Raw genomic sequence first — 20,724 nt, forward strand, 5'->3', positions numbered from 1 at the left:
TTTAAGAACTCTCTGTTTAATTCTGTACCCATTTTAATTGGGTTATTTGTTTTCTTAATGTTCAGTTCTAATATTATACAGTTCTAATGTTCAGTTTGAATGTTCAGTTTAATATATTCAGATACAAACTCTCTATCAGATGTATCATTGATAAAGATCTTTCTCCATTCTGTATGCTGATGTTTTGCCTGAATGATAGTGTCCTTTGCTGCACAGAGGCTATTCAGGTTCGTGAGCTCCCACTTTAAATTGTTGGTCATAACTATGCTATGGGTATCCTGCTCAGAAAGTCTTTTCCTGTGCCAATGAGTTTAGGACTATTCATCACTTTCTCTTCTATAAGATTTAGGGGTTGAGTTTTGTACAGGGTGATAAAAATAGATTTATTTGTATTCTTTTACATACAATCATCCAGTTTGACCAGTCCCAGGTGTTGAAGATGCTGACTTTTCTACAGAGTATTTTTGGCTACTTTGTTAAAAGTCAGGTGTCCATAGATGTGTGGAATTATTTGAGTCTATTATCTATTTTATTGATAGATGTCTGTCTATCAACAATTGCTTTTTTATTTTTAAAGTTCTGTAATGCAACTTGAAATCAAGGATGGTGATAGCCTGACCAGTTCTTTTATTATTCTGGATTGTTTCAGCTAGCCTGGGATTTCTGTGCTTCCATATCAAGTTTAACATTATAGTTTCTATTTCTGTGAAGAAGTGTGTTGAAATTTTGCTGGAGATGATACTGAGTCTGTAAGACTGCTTTTGGTAGGATGGTCCTTTTCACACTCTCAATCCCACTGGTGCACAAACATAGGAGAGTTTCCATCCTATGGTGTCTTCTTCAATTTCTTTCTTCAATGTCTTGAAATTTTTATCATGTAAGTCTTTTACTTGCTTGGTTAAAGTTATTCCAAGAAGTTTTATTTTATTTTAAGGTTATTCTTAAAGGTACTGTTTCTGATTTTTCTTCTTCAGTATATTTGTCATTTGCATATAGGAAGGGTATACATTTGTGTGTATTAATTTTGTATCCTGCTACTTTGCTGAAAGTATGAGCGACTCTAGAAGTTCCCGGGGTTATTTGTGTACACTATCATATCATCTGCCCATAAAGATACTCTGACTTCTTCCTTTCCAATTTGTGTTCCTGTGATCTCCTTTAGTTGTCTTATTGCTCTAGCAAGAACTTCAAGTACTGTATTGAATAGATATGGAAAGAATGGACAGTCTTGTCCTTGACTTTAGAGGAACTGCTTCGAGTTTCTCTCCATTTAAGTTGATGTTGGCTATAGATTTGCTGTAAATTGCCTTTATTATGTTTAGGTATGCCCCCTTGTATCCCTAGTTTCTCCAGGATTTTTATCATGACTGAGTGTTAGATTTTTGTCAAAAGCATTTTCTGTATCTAACGAGATGATTATTTGGTTTTTGCCATTCAGTCTGGTTAAGTGGTGAATTACATTTATTAATTTACATATGTTGAGCCATCCTTGCATCTTTAAGATGAAGCCTACTTGATGATTGTGAATGATCTTTTAATGGATTCTTCTATTCAGTATTTTCTTGAGCATTTTTGTATCCGTGTTCACAAGGGATATACAATTTTGTTGTTGTTGTTGAGTCCTAGCGTGGTTTTAAAATTAGGGTAACAGTGGTTTCAGAAAAAGAGCTTTTAATTGTTCCCTCAGTTCCTACTTTACAGAATAATGTGAGGATTACTGGCATTAGTTTTGTGGTGGTCTGGTTTAATTCTATACTGAGTCAATCATGCCCTGGGCTCTTGTGTTGTTGTTGCGAAATTTTAAATTCTTGCTTCTATTTCTATTGGAGTTATGGGTCTGTTTAAATTGTTTATTTTATATTGATTTAACTTTGGTATGGTAAGTCAAGAAATCCATTAGTTTTTTCTTGGGTGGGGTTCCAGTTTGGTGGAATATAGATTTTAAAGTATGTCCTCAAGATTTTATGAATTTCCTTCATGTTTGTTATAAGAATTCCATTTTCATACCTAGTATTACTAGTTTAGAACCTCTCTTTCTTTTGGTTAATTTTGCTAAAGGTCTGTTGCTCTTGTTGATTTTTCTTAAAGAAGTAACTCTTTGTTTCATTGATTCTTGGTACTGTTTTTTGATTGTTTGTTATTGTTTCTATTTTAGTGATTTCAGTCGTGGATTTGAAAATTTCTTCACAACTATTCTATTTGGGTATTATTTCTTCTTGTTTTTTTTTTAGAGCTTTCAAATGCATCATTAAGTAATTAATATGAAATATCTCCAGTTTTTTTATGTGAGTACTAAGTGCTCTAAACTTGTCTTGAAAAACTATCATAATTGATCGTCATTCATTTGAACATGTGTTTTCATTTTTCTGAAGTTTTTAACTTTCTTCATTGATGTCTCAACACATTTTTTTAAGTCAGTAGGGAGTTGTTCTGTTTCCATGAGTTTGTAGGCTTTCCTTTGTTTCTGATGTCTAGCTTTAATCTGCTGTAGGAAGTAGGGTATTATTTTAGTTTTCTTGTATCTGTTGAGACTTGTTTTGTATACAAGTATGTCGTCAATTTTGTTCCATGAGCTGCTGAGAAGAAGGTATATTCTTTTGTGTTTGGGTGAAATGTTCTATAAATATCTGTTAGGTCCATTTGATTCATGATGATATTTAAATCCAGAATTTCTCTGTTTAATTTTTGTCTGAATGATCTGTCTAAGGATAGAGTGGGGTATTGAAGTCACCCACTATCACCTTGTTGGGGTCAACAGGTGCTTTTAGATGTAGTAGTGTTTGTTGTTATTTTAGTGAAAGTTGGTTCCTTTCTATTTGGTGCATAAATATTTAGAATTGTATTACTCTTGGTGAATTTTTCCTTTGATGAGTATATAGTGTCCATCCCTATCTCTTTTAATCAGTTTTAGTTTAAAGTCTATTTTGTCAGATATTAAAATAGCTGTGCCTGTCTGCTTCTTGGTTCCATTTGCTTAGAATGCCTTTTTCCACACTTTTACACTAAGGTGATATCTCTCCATGATGGTGAGGTGTGTTTCTTGGGTTCAGCAGGAAGATGGATATTGTTTTCTAATCCAGTCTATTAATCCATATCTTTTTAATTGGGAAATTGAGACCATTTATTGAGAGTTATTATTCAGCAGTTTTTACTAATTCCTGTTATTTTACTTTGGTATTCTTACCCCCTTCTTTTGATGAACTGTTTTTGTATGTTATTTGGTTATTTGACTTTCTCCTCCGACTGAAGTTTACCTTCCAGTGCCTTCTGTAGTCCTAGATTGGTGGACAGAAAATGCTTAAATCTGTTCTCATCATAAAATGGTTTTCCTTCTCAGTTGTCAATGATAGTTTTTCTGGGTAGAGTAGTGTGGGCTATGGTCTTTCAGGACTTCTCTAACACCTGTCCTGGCCCTTCTATCTTTCTGAGTCTTCATTGAAAAGTCAGGTGCTGTTCTAATGGGTCTGCCTTTATATTTGATTTAGTCTTCTTCCCTTGTATCTTTTAATATCCTTTCCTAGTCTTTTCCCATTGTGTCTTTTAATGTCCTTTTTTGTTCTTTACATTTAATGTTTGATTCTTATGTGCAGTATAGAATTCATTTTCTGGTCCTGCTCATCTGGTGTTCTGTTTGCTTCTTGCAACTTGATAGACATCTCTTTCTTTAGATTGGAGAAATATTCTTAATTAGTGAAAAAAGAGGCCATAAATTTGAAGGGAGGGGCATTACATTGGATGGTTGGAGGGAGGAAAAGGGAAATTTTGTAATTTTATTATAATCTCAAAAACAAAACTAAAATAATAATAACAACAATAATAATAATAAAATATTTTTCCATGACTTTGATTTTGATTTATTCTTCTATACCTGTAATTTGTAGGGTTTTTGTTGTCTATTCCTAATATCCCAGTTTTCATGGATATTTTGTGCCTAAATATTTTTTTAGTTTTAACATTTTCTTTGACTGAGCTATCCATTTCATCTACATTATGTTCAAGACTTGAAATTCACTCTTCTATGTCTTTTAATTTGTTAGTGAGGCTTACTTAAGAGTTTTTTTGTTTGATTTCCTGAATTTTTAATTTTGAGTTTATTTCTGCTTGGCTTTTCTTAGGAATTCTATTTCTTTATTAAATTCTACTTTCATATCTCAAATTGTTTTCTTTATTTCATTCAACAGTTTGTGTGTTCATGGTCTTAATTGAGACATTTATTCATATCTTCTCTAAGGTCCTTGAGCATATTCATAATTGCTGTTCTGAAGTCCTTGTCTTACGCTTCAGCAAAATTGCTTTTCTCAGGGCATGTTTCAACAGGGTCACTAGCTTATCAGCAGGGGCACACTGTCTTGGTTGTTCATATTTTTTTGCACTTAGGTCTAGGTATCTAGAGTTATATTTGTGGTGTTTCTTGGTATAGTTATCTGGTCTTCCCTTTTATTTAGTTAAGTGTTCAGTTATCTAAAGAAATGTCTATGATTTCTTGCAGGGTATGGCTACCAGTAACAAACTCCTTTAATTTCTGCTTGTCTGAGAAGTATTTCCCTTTCACTTTTAAAGAATAATTTTTGGGGCATAGAATTCTAGTATTATGTGGTTTAGGTCTCTCAAATTTTAAACTGTATTATATTTTCTTCTTGCATTCATGGTTTCTAAGAAGTCAAATGTAAGTTTTATTTTTTAAGTAAGGTCTATTTTTTCCTCTAATTTATTTCAATACTGTTTCCTTACATTTGGTTTTCTGTGGGTTTTGTATGATACAACTATCATTAATTTCATTTGGTTTGATTTAGTTTCATCTGGTGTTCTACCATCTATTTCAGCATTTAGTTGAGCTTACATCTATGATTTAGTATCTGATAATAACTTGAAGAAATTCTCAGTCATTTTTGCTTCAAATATCCTTATTTTCACCTTTTAATGCTTGCACTTGGCATATAGTACATGGTTTTAGTTGCTTGACAGGTCTTGGATTTTCTTTCTATATTACAAAGTTTCTAGGTTTGAGGATTTTTGATTTGTATTATTTTTGTTTTGTTTTGTTGTCCTTTTGATGTCTGCTTCTTTAAGTTTCTACTGATATACACTCAAGCTTAAGTTCTTTTCTCTCTCAATTTTTTTCTGACATTATCATTACAGACACTTGATTTAGGTTTTTTTTTTTTTTTTTTTTTTTTTTTTTTTTTTTTTTTTTTTTTTTTTTTTTTTTTTTTTACAAGTACTGGTTCCTACAAAAGCTCAGCTCGAAGGTCTCTTACCTGCTAAGATGTGAATCTCTTTATTTGTTCAATTAATTCAACTCATGGCTCAATGCATTTCAACAGCATGTCAGTTCTCTGCTATGTCTAAGAAAGATTGCTGTTTTTCAGTTTGCTTAATTGTTTAGTATGCATTTATATGACTCCTAAAATATTTTCATGCCAAGACAGAAACTAGAAGTCCCTTTCCAATCTGAACACCAGTTTTGCACATGCATAATTTCACAACACCAAGTTTTAAGCATTTATATTAACCAACTGAGTTGTGCAGACCTTAAGTTATTCATTGTACAAGTTAAAAATAAAACTGTCATTAAATATTACTGAATGATATCATCAAGAAGCTATGTAGTGCCGGGCGGTGGTGGCGCACGCCTTTAATCCCAGCACTTGGGAGGCAGAGACAGGTGGATCTCTGTGAGTTCGAGGCCAGCCTGGGCTACTAAGTGAGTTCCAGGAGAGGCGCAAAGCTACACAGAGAAACCCTGTCTCGAAAAACCAAAAAAAAAAAAAAAAAAAAAAAAAAAAAAAAAAAAAAAGAAGAAGCTATGTAGTTTATTGTAATGAGAACATAATTTCCAAAATTCTAATTTTAATCTGAAAGCTTCAATTTCATCATTGGTCACATATATTCTCAACTGTTTGCCATGAAGTAAGAGGTTCATTACTTCATTTTTAGAAAGAAGTCTGTAAAATGTTGATGTTTTGAATAACCACAGTTGCTCTGTTCATGGCTCCTTTTTATAAAAATGATATTCCATGAAAAAGTGACCAGTTTGGCTCACAATGAAAACATTTAAAACATTTACAGCAACCATCATACTTCTTTATGCAGCAAAAAGTATCAACATGTATTCATAGTAGAGATTTAATCAAGTTATAATTGTAACCAAGAATTTTAAAGTAAAACTGACTTATTTATTTAATGTGATGCCCAGTCAATTGCTGTGCTGGAAAAACCTATAAAATATAGCATATACAATTCTTAAAATGAAAACCAACAGTGACATTCCTGGATCATGTATTATTACTTGTTATTTTAGAGTGTACTCTTTCTACTTATATAAAACAGTGTAGAACAGTATGCTCTGTTGTATTCAGGCAGCTGCTCCATACATTTAGTGTTTGCTGTATCTCTTAACTGCAGTGATACATATTATCTTGGTTTGTATAAGCATGCTATATGACATTCAAGTGATAATGAAATTGACTAAAGATACATTTCTCAGAATGTACATCTTCCACACTTCCATCTCCACTCCATTTTTTAAGCAACAAACACTATATTTAGAGATCACTCAGATGTTGATTACATAACTTGGATAATTCATTTACTCTGATCCTCAGTTTCTCAACTATAAAATGGGATTATTTTAAAGTATTATGAATGGGGAAGATACTCTAAATAACATTGCCTGATACATACATTTTCAGATGGTAATTCTCAATATCTAAAAATGAAAAACAAAACAAAACAATGTTGGTGACCTAGAATCCAGTCAGTCTAGTGAAAGGGAAAGAAAAATCACACTTATTTGAAGCCACATAGGATTTCAAGGTGGGCAAACACAGTCAAAAGGATTGTTGTTATTAGGTTTTATAAAATGGAAACTGTACTTATAGCTTTAAATGGCAAGTGTGTTGGTAATTGCATCTTTTGTGGTTACAACCGTGGTTAAGACTGACAAAAAAATAAACTACTATGTAAAAACATATTTTTTAAAATGTCAGTTTCAGAGAAAGACTAAAAAGCCTTCATTATCTGGGCCACATATAACAAACAGCATTCATATGACTGTAATGCTAGCACTCAGAGTCAAGTTTAAGGTCACCTTGAGCTAGGTTACAAATAGTTTACTCTGGAAAGGAAGGAAGGAAGGAAGGAAGGAAGGAAGGAAGGAAGGAAGGAAGGAAGGAAGGAAGGAAGGAAGGAAGGAAGGAAGGACAGAAGGAAGGAAGGAGAGAAGAAGGAAGAGAGTGAGGGAGGGAGGGGGGATTGGTGATGTGTATTAGCTACTTTTCTCATTTCTGTGACAAAATACCTTCTAAGAGAGCATTTATTTTGGCTTACAGTTTGAATGGATACAGTCCATCATGGCAGTGAAGATATGGCAGCAAGACTGTGAGATGTTTGGTCATGTTGCATCTGAAGTCAAGAAACAGAAAGCAGGTAAGAAATATAATCAGGCCATAAAACCTCAAGTGCCATCCCCAGGAACCCATTTCTAGCAAGTTTTTGCCTCCTAAAGGTTCTTCAACCTTCCAAAACCAGTAAAAACACCTGGAAATAAAAGATGTTAAATGTGAGTGTATGGGGGACACTTCATTGTCAAGGTGTAACTTCAATCTTCAGGTAGTTTCTGGGAAGAAGTCTATTGTAGTTCATAAATCTATTTTTGGTTGTGAGCCTAGCCTTTAATGGCCAAGCCATCTCTCTAGCCTTCATAAATCAATAGTCCAGCATAAATGAACAATGTTTCCAAAGTTAATCTATACCTGGAATGATTATATCTGCAGTCCAATGTTTAGGTTCCACCTGCTGAAATCTGATTTACATGACCTCTCAACTTTTTAAATTAAAATTTTTGTTGCCTTGATATACACCAAAGTCATCTGGGAAGAGGGAATTTCAACTGAGAAAATGCCTCCACTATATTGGTCCATAGGCAAAACTCAGGGAGACTTTTCTTTATTAATGACTGATGTGGGTGATTCCAGCCCATTTTATGTGATGCTACCTCTGCTTGTATAAGAAAGCAGTCTGAGCAAGCCATGAGGAGCAAGCCAGTAAGAAGGATCCTTCCATTGCCTCTGCTTCAGTTCCTGTCTCCAAGTTCCTGCTCTAACTTTCCTAAATGATGGAATGTAAACTGTAAGGCAATATAAGTCCTGTTCTCTCCAATTTACTTTTAGTCATGGTCTTTATCATAGCAATAGAAAGTAAACTAAGACACAACTGCATTCTTAGTGTCCTAAACCAATGTTATTCCATTTTTCCTCTACAATTTTGACAGGCTATGATAATGGCTTGAGTTAACAAGATGAAAGTTAATTGTTACTGGCCTGCATGGCAGAAATGAGGATATTCTAAAGAAAGACTTGTGGCCCTCCCTTTGACCATCAAATTATTGAAACAATGGACCCAAGAAATTACAGTTTCCTTAGGATTCTCATGCCAAGAAGAGAAAAGGACTAAAGCCCTAAGACCCAACAGAGGAGGAACTTATCTCCAGGAAAGATTGACAACTGGTCAGATGACACGGCAAGAGAGACTGACCTACTGGATATTAGAGCTCAGACAGCGGTGGGCAGGAGATCCACACCTTGGTGGGACTCTTTAGTTATGCATTTATCTTATCTTCTATTTAAGCTTTGCCCTCATGTTGGGATCCTGAAGATTTGTGGAAATCACTGGATCTCTGTCCCTCGTCTCAATATGATCCATGCTGAATAAATATACCTCTATTTTTCTCTCTCTCTTTTTTGCTTTTCATTATTAGTTTAGCTCTGTTAATTGGCCTATCAATGACAGGTGGTTGAACTTGGTTTTGTTAGGTCTATCAGAATATAGACTCTGATCCTAACTCCAGTAACAATCTAATACATACAATTTCCTGTGGCTTCTAAAATAAGTTACCACAGAGTTGCTGGCTTAAAATAACGAACATTCTCTTATTTTTGTGGAAGTTAGAAGCAAAAAAAAAAATCAATGTCATTTAGGAAAAAAAATCAATGTATCAGCAGGGTCACATTTGCTCCACAGTTTCAAGTTTTAAAGCTGCACTCTTATCTTGTGGCCCTTTCTTCACGTTCAAAGCCATCAGTGTACTGTTTAAGTCATCCTTTGATCAGTTTAATCATGTAACCATCATTTATCTAGCAGGGGAGGAGATACTCTAAAGAGAGACACCTTTGCTTCTCATTTTGGGTATCAGACTATTGAAACAATAAACTCCAACAAATTCAAGTTAAAATTAAATTCATGCTAGCAAAAGGAAGCCCTGGCAACAAGAAAAGTCACTTGCCTCCCTGGAAGAGATTACACAAATCTCTGATCATTTATCAAGGCACTTTGCAAGACAGAGGAAACCAAACAAAGGTCAGTAATGGGCAAGACCACACTTTGACCAGGACTGTCTAATTATGCATACCTCTTACCCCCTGTGTAAAGTAAAACCTCATTCCAGGTCCCTGATGATTGACTTGGGGGTTCACTGGATGATCCTTTGTTTGTTCCTCTTTTTTTCTCTACTTTTCCTATTTGTCTTGTTTTAATGGAGGAAAGAAAGACTGAACCTTGCTTGTTGAAACTGTTAGGGCCAGGATTTTACTCTAAAAGCTCTAGTAACAGGTATATTGTCATGTTTTCTGGCCCAACTTCCTCTATCCCCCCCCCCATATAATGGCATCTGTGATGACAATTAGGGCCCACCAAAATAACCCAGGGTTATGATCATATCTCACATTCTTTAACTGAACAATATCTTCAGAGCCCCCTTTACAATATCTAATAATATTCTGGATTCCAGAAATGAAAACTGAATAAATTTAAAAGCTTTCAATCAGTCTACAGCGGCCAGAGTATAGAAAAGTATTCCAAAACTTAACTCAATTTTTAAACATTTTGAACAATGTAACTTCAACAGCCATCAAAATCATATACATAGGTACTTGTTACGACACTTAAATGGAAGTCTCTCTTGTTTGCTCTACTGCTGTTCTTTTACATGTCTCTTTCCCTTTCTTAATGCTTTTATCTAAGTCCAGATTAAACGCTTTACTTTATAAACTCCAATTTTGCTTCATATCAACTCCTCCAAATTTCTTTTTTTAAATTTATATATCTCATATATTTTCATATTTTTGAAATTTAAATATAATTATATAATTTCTGCTTTACTTTAGCTTTTCCCTCCAATCCCTTCCATAACCCCCCATTTGCTCTCTATCTCAAATACATGGTCTCTGTTTTTTCTTTGTTATTACACACACACACACACACACACACACACACACACACACACACACACACACCAGGAATATATGTGTGTAGATTGCTACACATATAAATACAATCGCTTCAGTCCATAACATTACTTGGAACAGGGTACCTCCTATGAGATTGTATCTCCTAGAAATATGAAGGAAGCTACACCTATAATATTGCAAGAGTATGGTTGTCTAAATAGTACCTGAATAAGAGCAACATCAATGGCATGCTAATATGGAAGAAGGAAATCACACTAGGCCCCAACACATTAGACAAAGAGCTACAAGCAAATCAGGAATGCTGAGAGCCAGAGAAATAGTATTCCTCAGGGAAGAGTCCTGTACTTGGTTATCCAATACCAAGTGGTCAGTCCTGAAATCATATACATACAAGTAATATTCTAGGATTTCTTTTCTGTAGTGTATATCAAGAATTTAGGCTGAATAAAGGTTTCTAAAAAGAACTCCTCAGGCTGCTACAGCTGGCATTGTATGGCTGCATGTCTCACTGATGCTGACAGTAGATGTGCCAGACACTGTTGGAAATAGATTACATACATTAGCTCTTTTCATTCTTCTAAGTCTATGAGGAGAGATTATTATTAACTATCACCGTTTTCCAGGAGAAGAAGGTACAAATTAAGTAACCCATTCATAATCACAGATTCCATTAAACTGTGGGGTCAAATTCAAGCATAGGCAGTTTGGCTCTGGAGCACCCAATAGCCACTACACTAGCTTTTTAAGACACGAGGAAATAACACATTCAGGAGGTGAAAAAAAAGAATATCCTTAAGTTACTAAATTATTACTAAGTAGAAGAGGTATTTTATATATTCTGTGTCATTGTTGAAAACGAGACTAAGAATGAGAGCTGCCAATTATACTATTTGAAGACATTACCAGGTCATTCTGAATCTGCTCTGTGAGTGTGAGTCTCCCATCGATGGAAATTGAGCCAAAGGAGAACAGGTAACAGTTTTAAAATGTTCTAAAATCCAGATGGAGAGCTAAGGACTACATGTCACTCTTGAGGTAAGCATCTGCATAGTTGTTAAAGGCTGCTGCTAGAACTGTACTTTACATGACCACTCAAAACTGGCTAGGTACAACATGACTTACAAAGATGCCTGCTCAACTATCCTTTCCTTCATGTTAAAGGCATTTCAATATAATTTACTTTGTGAAACTGCATGTTACTAACATGCATCTGATGCCATAACAAATGGTAAAAATCCAAATAAAAACAGTAAGAGGGAGCAAACCTGGCCTAGTTTCATTTGGTTGCTACTAAGAAGTACTCCAAGAAAAACCACCTTGGGAGGAAAAGTTTACTTTAGCCCACAATTCCAAGATTTAGTCTATTATAGTAGAGAGTCAAGGTGGCAGGAACCTAAAACAGCTAGTCACATCACATTCACATTCAAAAGCAGAGAGAAAAGAATATGTTGCATGCCTACTTGTGTTCACCTCTCCAATATTCTTACACAGTTCAGCAACCCTTACATGTGGAATGGTACCACCCACAGTAGACTAAATCTTCCCACATGAATTCATGTAATCAAGACAATTCCCCCGAGACATGCCTACAGGCCAACTTGATGTACACAATCCCCCTATGAAACTCTCTTTCCAGGTGATTCTAAGTTATATCAAATTGACAATTAAAGGTAACCATCACATACAACCCACAAATTGCCCTTAGTTTTAGCTGTCCCTCCTTGTATTCCCTCCTTTGACCCAATCTTCCCTCCCTTCCATTTAAGCTTCTTAAAGTATGTACATATAAGAAAGAAATATAAATGCAATCACCAAATAATGCGGAAGACAAAGCCACAACTTGGCATCTCTCACCACCAAATGAAACCTCTAGTACCGGAAATGGGTTATATCTAATTGTGTTGCTGGCCAAAGGAGCTCCATGGAAAACCCCCAAACAACCCAGGATATTGTCAAGGCTATTGATCTCCACACAATGATGGCAAGGCCCTGTTGTTAAAGACACCACCAACATAACTCACTGGCCATGCAGAAGTCAACCTAGACCCTTCATTCCTACTGACTAGTGTTCATAGTACTAGATTCTGGTAAGCAGAAAGTAATCCAGCTACAAACCCTTTGATCTACAATGGTAACCTGCCTGCATGATAGACTGATACAATAGTGGCTCAAGCTTGTGGGAGTAAGCAACTACTGTCTGATTGGATTTAAAGCCCCCTCCATGAGATGGAACCTATACTTGACACTGCTCTGGTGACCAAGAACCCATTACATAGTTCATGGACGTAGGGCAAAGCCAAATACTACTGTCCTGCTAAATGAACAGAGCAATAAAATGATTCCTAATGACATTCTGCTATACTCATAGATCAGTGTCTTGTTCAGCCACCATCAGAGAAGTTGCCTCCTGCAGTAGATGGGAATAAATACAGAGACTCCCAACTGGGCACTATGTAGATAGTGAGATGCCTTGGAACACTCAGTACTAAATGGGATGTGTCCATCGAACCTTTCCCCTTGGGGTTCGGGGAACTTTGCAAATAGGAGGCAGAAGATTGTAAGAGCCAGTGGAGATGGAAGGCACCAAGGAAACAAAGCATTCTAGATACTTCAGGACTGATGCACATATGAACTCACGGAGACTGTGGCAGCACACACAGGGCCTGCATGGGTCTGCACCACATGGCGTCTAGGTGCTGAGAGGAGAAGTGGACACAGCCCCTCTTCCAACCCAGAACCTATCTCTAATTGACTACCGCTTACAAGGAAAAATTCGTTTTCTGCAATGGAGTCTCGCTGAAGATACAAACCATTCTTAAGGGCGGGTCCACACTCAGCAGTAGGTGGACAACATGAAACAAACTCAATGGTATTTTTAAAGTTTCTTTTTTGTCTCACAGTGCTTTTTTCAGGGAATATTTGTTTATTATTTGTTACCTTACAGATCTTTTGCTTATATATTATGGTTCCTGATTTTGTGTTTTTAGGTATCTCAGTTTGTGTAAATGTTGTCTACACCTGTATGCCTTTCTTGTGCTTTTTCTTTGGCTCTTTCTTTTCTGCTTGAGGTTTTTTGGTTTGTTTGTTTTTTATTTTTGTCCTATGATTTGTTTTTATTTTATTTTTTTAGATGCCTGTTTTGTAATGAGAGAGAGAAAAAAAGGTATAGATTTGGGTGGTTGAGGAGGTGGGGGGGGGATCTGGAAGGAGTTAGGGGAGGGGAAACCATAATCAGAACTTGGTGTGGAAAAAAAACTATTTTAATCAATCAAACAAACAAACAGTAACTTAGTAACCATCACAAAACCCTACTCTGGAAAAAGTCTGACCTATTCTTAGAATGTTTCGCTTTTCCCTTACATCAATGCAGGAAGAATCATCTCCATTTAAGTTTGCTCATAGACAATCTATCCAAAAGCTAAACAAAGTATCCTCCTTGAGAAGTCTGTACTTACTGCTTGAGTGTGTACATTACCTTGCAATAAAGTTCCTCATAATTGTAACCTCTCTTAACTCTTTTTTCTTATGTTAGCAGGACATTGCAAACATTGTAGATGTCTCAATGTGGCCTATGTCTGAGATTTCATGGGCCTTCACCTACTGGTAACTCCTGGCACTGAAAGGCTCTTGATTTGCAAAAGCTCCCCAGAGAATTCTTCCATTACTATACAAAACCTTTTTCTCCTTTTTGAGACTATCTTAGATTATTTTTAAAGGGAGATTATAATATTCAGCATTAATTTTAAAGACTTTATGACTGTTAATTTAACTGAGCAGCCAGGGACCTTTCCACAGATTAATTCAAATCTTAGCAACATCAATAACCCAACAGTATATGTAAAAACAACAAATTATATAAAAATAAGTTACTAGCTAGGCAGTAGTGGCACAGGCCTTTAACCCCAGCACTCAGGAGGCAGAGGCAGGCAGAGCTCTGTGGGTTCCGGGCCAGCCTGCTCTACAAAGTGAGTTCCAGGACAGCCTGAGCTGTTACATAGAGAAACCCTGTCTCCAAAAACAAAAACAATACAAAAAAAACAAATCAAATAAAATCAAAATAAGTTACTAATCACTTGTTACCATGAACCACAATAGTATATACATTTTATATCATTACTAAGTGTAAAAGTGTTTCTTGAAAACTTAATCTTCACTGTGTCCAATGCACTCTGGTATTTTTAATGTCTCATTTACTTTTGAAATACTGCTGATCAGAACTCATGAAATTGACTTCATAATTCTATCATGGAGTTTCAATTTACATTATAAAATGCTTGGGCTAAGACTAATTTTTGCCTATTGTTTCCAAAGTATTTCTGGTTTTACACTGACGTAATAGAAATTTTCGGTCATTCCAGTTCCCTGACTGACTTCTTGACTCACTGTGATCTTTCCTTTCACATTTTGTCAGCTACCCTGTGCCATAGTTAGATACTTTTGTTTATATCATAGTCAAAAACTTCATTTAAAACTTTTATTTTACATGTATTTGTTTTAACTACACGTGTGTGTATGTATGTGCATGGACACGAATGCCATGGTGCCCATGTGGAGGTCAGAGGATAACTTGTGGGAGTTGGTTCTGTCCTTACTTTTACCATGTGAGTTCCACAGATCAAACTCAGGTCATCAGCCTTGGTGAGTCATTGGTGGTGCCATTACTGAATTAGCCAACTCACAGGCCCCCAAATCTCATTTTAATGTATTCTATTCTCACCTTTAGTAATTCTCTAGATTATTGAACACTCCTAAAAGTCACTGGTTATATATGTTCATCTCATACCTCTGATTCCATCATTGTTTTATATCCTTTCATATGGATCCTATCCATATCCTTTTATGTAGAGAGAGAGAGAGAGAGAGAGAGAGAGAGAGAGAGAGAGAGAGAGAGAGAGAGAGAGATTACATTTCACAGTCAGTCTCCATAATTATCCTTTTCATATATCTTCAGCTCCCCCTGGAAATATTTTCTTTGGTAAACATTCAAAACTAGTTAAATCAAGCTAACCCATTTAACTTCTCAAACAATTTAGTAACAAGGCTATCAGGAGGCATACAGCATCAGCAGAGAAGGTGTCCAGAGTAGAAGGGATAGCCATGGTAGCTTTTCATGGAGTATCCGTGGCCTGTAAGGTGAGAAGTGAATTTAGAGTGCACCACTCGCGTGTCAGAGTCAAAGGGTAGAGGTGAGAAGGGTATCTATGATGATGGAAAATACCTACTCTGGGGTTTCAAAAGTGGATGTAAAATTTAACACATCTGTCAGAAGGCCATACTGCTGAAGACTCAACTTACTTATGTTGTCTAACATGAAAAAAAAATCAAGGTCGTCTCCAGCTAGAAGCTTCCTCTCTACTTACTAGCATTTATGGTGCTGGAAGGTACTTTGCATATTACCAGAGGAGAAAAGTAATGGTCAATTTCACCCAGCTACAAACACCGTGACCTACAACAGAGACCTGCCTGTAAGATATACTGAGGCAACAGTGGCACAAATCTTGTGGGAGTAACCAACTTCTTTTTTAAATTGGATTTAAGGCCCACCTCATGAGATAGAACCTATACCTGATACTGGTAAAATCGCCAAGAACCTGGGACTAGATAGGTCATAAGCTTTGGGGAAAATCTACTACTATTTTTCTGCTAAAGGGACATGGCAACAAAATGACTCCTAATGACATATTGCTATACCCATAGATAAGTTCCTCACTCAACCCTAATCAGAGAGGCTTCTTCTTGCAATAGGTTTTAATTAATACAGGGACCTACAACTGAGCAATATGTAGAGAGTAAGAGACTTTGGACAACTTGGTCCTAAATGGAATGTCTTTATCAAACCCCTCCCCTCAAGGCTTAGGGATCTAAGTGGAAGAAGAGGTGGGAAGAATGTGTCAGAGGTGGTAGAATACTCCAAAATAACAGCATTACCCAGACACAAAAGGACTTATTTACATAATAACTACGATAGCCTGCACAAGACCTGAACAAATTCAAACCAATCAAAAGTGTAGCATTGAGAAGGGGGAGTGAGACAAAATCCCACCTGTAACCAAGAAGCTATTTGCAATTGATATCTGCTGGGAAAGAGGAAAATCAGTTTTCTTCAGTGGAGTGTCTTTAGGTTTAAGGACATACTTCAGGGCAGGTCCCATGCCCAGAAGAAGATGGCCAACACAAAACAGACTCCATATTTTCCGTATGCTTTTTGTTTTGTGTTGTTATTTATTTCATTTGGGGGTTTATTTTTGTTTTGTTGTTATTATTGTTTTGAGAAAGGAAGGGGGTATGAAGTTTAGTGGGAAGGGAAATCAGAGGAATCTGGAAAGAATTGGAGGAGGAGAAAGAATATAATTCAAGCATATCATATCAGCCTTGGTGTAAGGAGGAGGGGACTGGACCTGCCTTGGCTGAGTCTGCCAGGCTGGGCTGATTCCCCAGGGGAGACCTTGCCTTGAAGGAGGTGGGAGTGGGGAGTGGATTGGTGGGGAGGGCTGGGGGTGGGAGGAGGGAGGACAGGGGAATCTGTGGCTGATATGTGAAATTAATTATAAAAGAAAAATACTATAAAGAAGATAGAACAGCACAGGAAGAAAAAAAATTAAATAGAAAAATGTGGTCCATGGCCTATAGGCTTAATTAAAAGGATGACTGCCTGATAAAACCAATGACTTAAACAGGAGTAAGGGTTTCCTGAATAGTAGCCAAAATGTCTAAGATGCAAGGAAGAACTTACTCCTCCTCTCAAGAACTGTGGGAACCCTAAGCTCAATGAGAAAAAATAAATAACTGAACATATATCCGAAGATGACTTCAGGGATTTAAAGAGAGAAAACATGTGAGGGATCGGAGATGAAAGAAATAGAGGAAGTTATGTAAATATATTTTAATTCAAATAAAAATCTGTTTATTTAAAAAGTCACATAAAATTCTTCAACAAGCAATCAAAAATACTCTTGAAAAAATTGCAAAAAAATGGAAAATCTCAGCAAAGAAATAGGAGTTGGTTTTAATTTAATCACCTAAATGCAAATTATATAACTGATAAAACATAATAGATAATGTCTTTTAAATAGCTATATGCACTCAGTGTAGAGTCCAGATAAATAACAGTTATAAAGTTTAAGACAGAATTTATCTGTTCTTAACAAGAAAAGAAAAAATGTGGGGGAGGGGAAACCTAGACTCTCAGGTGTCTGTGGAGTATAAGAAATGGTCTAAAATTCATATAATCACAGATCTAGATATCTACAAAAAAAGAGATTTAAAAGAATACAATACAATGGAGATTCCTTATGTGAACAAGATGGAAGGGAAGCCTGAAACCTTCCTTTCTACAATGAGGATACCAAATTCAGTAATACATAGACTAATTTCCTCAAAGAGAAATCCAGAAACAAACTAATAGGCTCCTGCATCTCAGGCAAGCAGGAAACCAGCTATCCTGAAGTCAAGATGAAAGGCTGTGGTACTTACTCACCATGATCTCTTTGTCCAGCTCAGCATAGTATAATCAGGAGAAAACTCAATTGTTGGCTTCTTCCTGGAGAGGGAAAAAAGAAAAGACTAAACATAAGTCAAACATACAGACTTCTGGGGGTGGGGCTGTATATATGGAATTAAGTTACATCTTCCCTGAGCCTGAACACTGGTATTAAAGGGTGCCAGGTGGAGGGGCCATTGAAAATAAGACAAATATTTAGAATAAACCCCCACTAAGTATAGAACAAGAGAGAAAAAAATCCCATTCTCAGATTCTCATTGGGAAGGGAAAGAGTTGGAACATATGTATAACATGCTGTTTTTTTCAGAGAGCTACTCAAGGTAGTGGCTCAAATACCATCACTCTCAGAACACTGACAGGACCTGGCATGCTCAACATGTCTGAAAGAAACTGAGACTAAACCAGATTTCTATGACTTGCTGCTGCTCCACTTAGAATGTAGTAGAACAGAGTTTCATACAACTTAATGACTTCTATTTTAGGAAAGGGAAGGATAGAATAGGGTGAGTATTCAACAATTTATTTTTTAAGGCTACTTCCCATAGAAATTACTTCTGTTTTGCCAGTAAAATCAATAATGAAACGTACATTTTTCAACACATTTTTAAATTAAAATAGAACTATATCACTTTCCTCCTTCCTGTTCCTCCCATAATCTCCTCTCATGTACTCTCCCTCCAACCCCTCTCTCCCCAACTCTCAAATTGACAGCCTTTTTCTTTGGTTATTATTGTTACATACATTGATATGAATGTGTGTATGTATGCACAAATATATAAATACCACCTGCTAAGTCTGTTTTTGTTGTTTGTGTGTATATGGTTACAGGCTGACCACTTTTTATTGAATAATAAATAAGGGGCCACATCCCTGGGAGAAGCCAATTCTCCATCTCTAAGCAGTTATTAGTTGCCTATAGTTCTTTGTCTAGAGGTAGAAACCTGTGAAACTTTCCCCCTTCCACATTACCATGTCTATTGATATGGCCATTGTTCTGGTCTTCTTTAAGCAGCTGTTTCTAGGAGAGACTGTTTCACAGCCGATTTTGTGATATTCTGGCTCTTATAGTTTTTCTGCCCCGCTTCATTGATGTTCCCTGAGCCATAGATGCAGGAACAGAAATGTAGGTGGATCTATTGGGGCTGGGCTTCCCACAATTCCATGATCTCCTCATTGTGACCAGTTGTTATCTTCTGTGATGCTTTCCATTTGCTGTAAAGAAAAGTTTCTTTGATGGGGGTGGTAGCTACACTTATCTTTGAGTATAAGGATGCATAATGTACTAAGGAATGCTGGTCTAGCAAAGTGGTGGTAGTAGATTCTTTTCTAAGTTCCATGATCTCAGTAGCCCTGGGAAGATGGATAGATTTCCAGTACAAGGTATGATTTCCCTCCTGATGAGCCTCGAGTCCAACTAGACAGCTGTTGACACCAACCAGTGTACCACTTAGTGTACTGTTATGGATATCTTGGCATGCTGGTCATTTTGTGATTCATAAGTATTGCAGCAGGGTAAGACTATTAATTGCTCCTCTCTGCTGGCAGTTTGTATAGTATTTTCTGGTAGCATGGAAACTATACTACAAGAAGACGGTTTTTAAATTAGAGCCAGCTCAAATCATCCAAGTCCTATGTCCTAAGTGTGCAGTGTCTTCAGCAACAGGGATTTATCTTAAACCACCAAAAAGCAATCAAAGGCAATATCAATGGTTTATATTGTTTTAGGGGTCAGGAGGTTCCTCATGCCTGGAACTAGAGGTATTTTTGTTGTGGTTGTTGTTGTTAGTCTATGGTTCTTGAGGGGAACAGTGACAGCACAGATGGCATAACTTCCTCTCCCCCCTCCATCCCTCCCTCCCTCTCTCCCTCCCTCTATCTCTCTATATATAGTATATATTTTTATTTTTCTTTATAGCTAAATAGTATTACATTGTGTATATATGTACAATATTTTAATTATCCATTCTTCTATTGAAGGACTTTATGTTGTTTCCATTTCCAGGACTATATACATATACACACACATATGTATTTATGAGAGAGAATATAATTTCAGCTAAAAATACAGCTGCTCTTGCTATTCATTATAGCCAGAACCTGGAAACAACCTAGATGACCCTCAACTGAGGAATGGATAAAGAAAATGTGGTACAGTTAAACAATGGAGTATTACTCAGCTGTTAAAAAGAATGACATCAGGAAATTCAAAGTCAAATGGATGGAACTAGAAAATCAATCATCTTGAGTGAGGTAACCCAGATCCAGAAAGACAAACATGGTATGTACTCACTCATAAGTGGATATTAGCTGTAAAGTAAAAGATAACCATGCTATAGTCCACAGCCCCAGAGAGACTAGGTAACAAGGAGTGCCCAAAGAGTGACACATAGATTTCCCTGGGAAGGGGAAATAGAAGAGATATCCTGGGTAAACTGGGGGAAGGTGGGGATGGGAACATGAAAGATCAGGTTGGGGGTGGGATGGATGAGGAAAGTAATGAAAGAAATGTATTGACTCAACAGGGCCTTTTGGGGTCAGGTAGAAACCTGGTGCAAGGGAAACCCCCACAAATCTACAACGATGACCCTAGCTGAGACTCCTATCAACAGTGGACAGGTAGCCTGAACATGCCATCTTCCTGTGATCAGATTAGTAACTACCCCAGTTGTCATCAGAGAGCTTTCATCCAGTGACTGATGGAAACAGATGCAGAGATCCACAGCCAAGCACTGGGCTGAGCTCAGGGAATCCTGTTGAACAGAGGGAGGAAGGATTGTATGAGCCAAGGGGGTCAAGGTCATCACAAGAAAACCCACAGAGACAACTAACATGGGCTCATAGGAGCTCACAGACACTGAACCGACAGCTAAGGAGCCCGCATGGGACCAACCTAGGCCCTCTACATACATATGACAGTTGTGTAGCTCTACTTGTGGGATTCCTAGCAGTGGAAGCGGGGCCTGTCCCTGATGCTTT

At 36.7% G+C, this 20,724-nt stretch overlaps 1 protein-coding gene across 2 annotated transcripts in view; it reads right to left on the reverse strand.

Moving 5' to 3' along the window:
- Zc3h12b (zinc finger CCCH-type containing 12B) overlaps nucleotides 1-20,724 on the reverse strand; it is a 198,943-nt gene that overhangs the window by 152,967 nt on the left and 25,252 nt on the right. Inside the window, exons 2-4 of one of the 2 annotated variants that reach the window (XM_076562321.1) lie at nucleotides 18,718-18,960; nucleotides 17,725-17,787; nucleotides 7,330-7,404 (exon numbers count right to left, since the gene is read on the reverse strand). The gene's annotated coding sequence lies outside the window, so the exon portion shown is untranslated. The remainder of the gene's footprint in view (nucleotides 1-7,329; nucleotides 7,405-17,724; nucleotides 17,788-18,717; nucleotides 18,961-20,724) is intronic. The other variant, XM_015999686.3, reaches the window with a different exon arrangement.

Source organism: Peromyscus maniculatus, chromosome X (genome assembly GCF_049852395.1).
Source record: "Peromyscus maniculatus bairdii isolate BWxNUB_F1_BW_parent chromosome X, HU_Pman_BW_mat_3.1, whole genome shotgun sequence".
NCBI classification, from domain to species: Eukaryota; Metazoa; Chordata; class Mammalia; order Rodentia; family Cricetidae; genus Peromyscus; species Peromyscus maniculatus.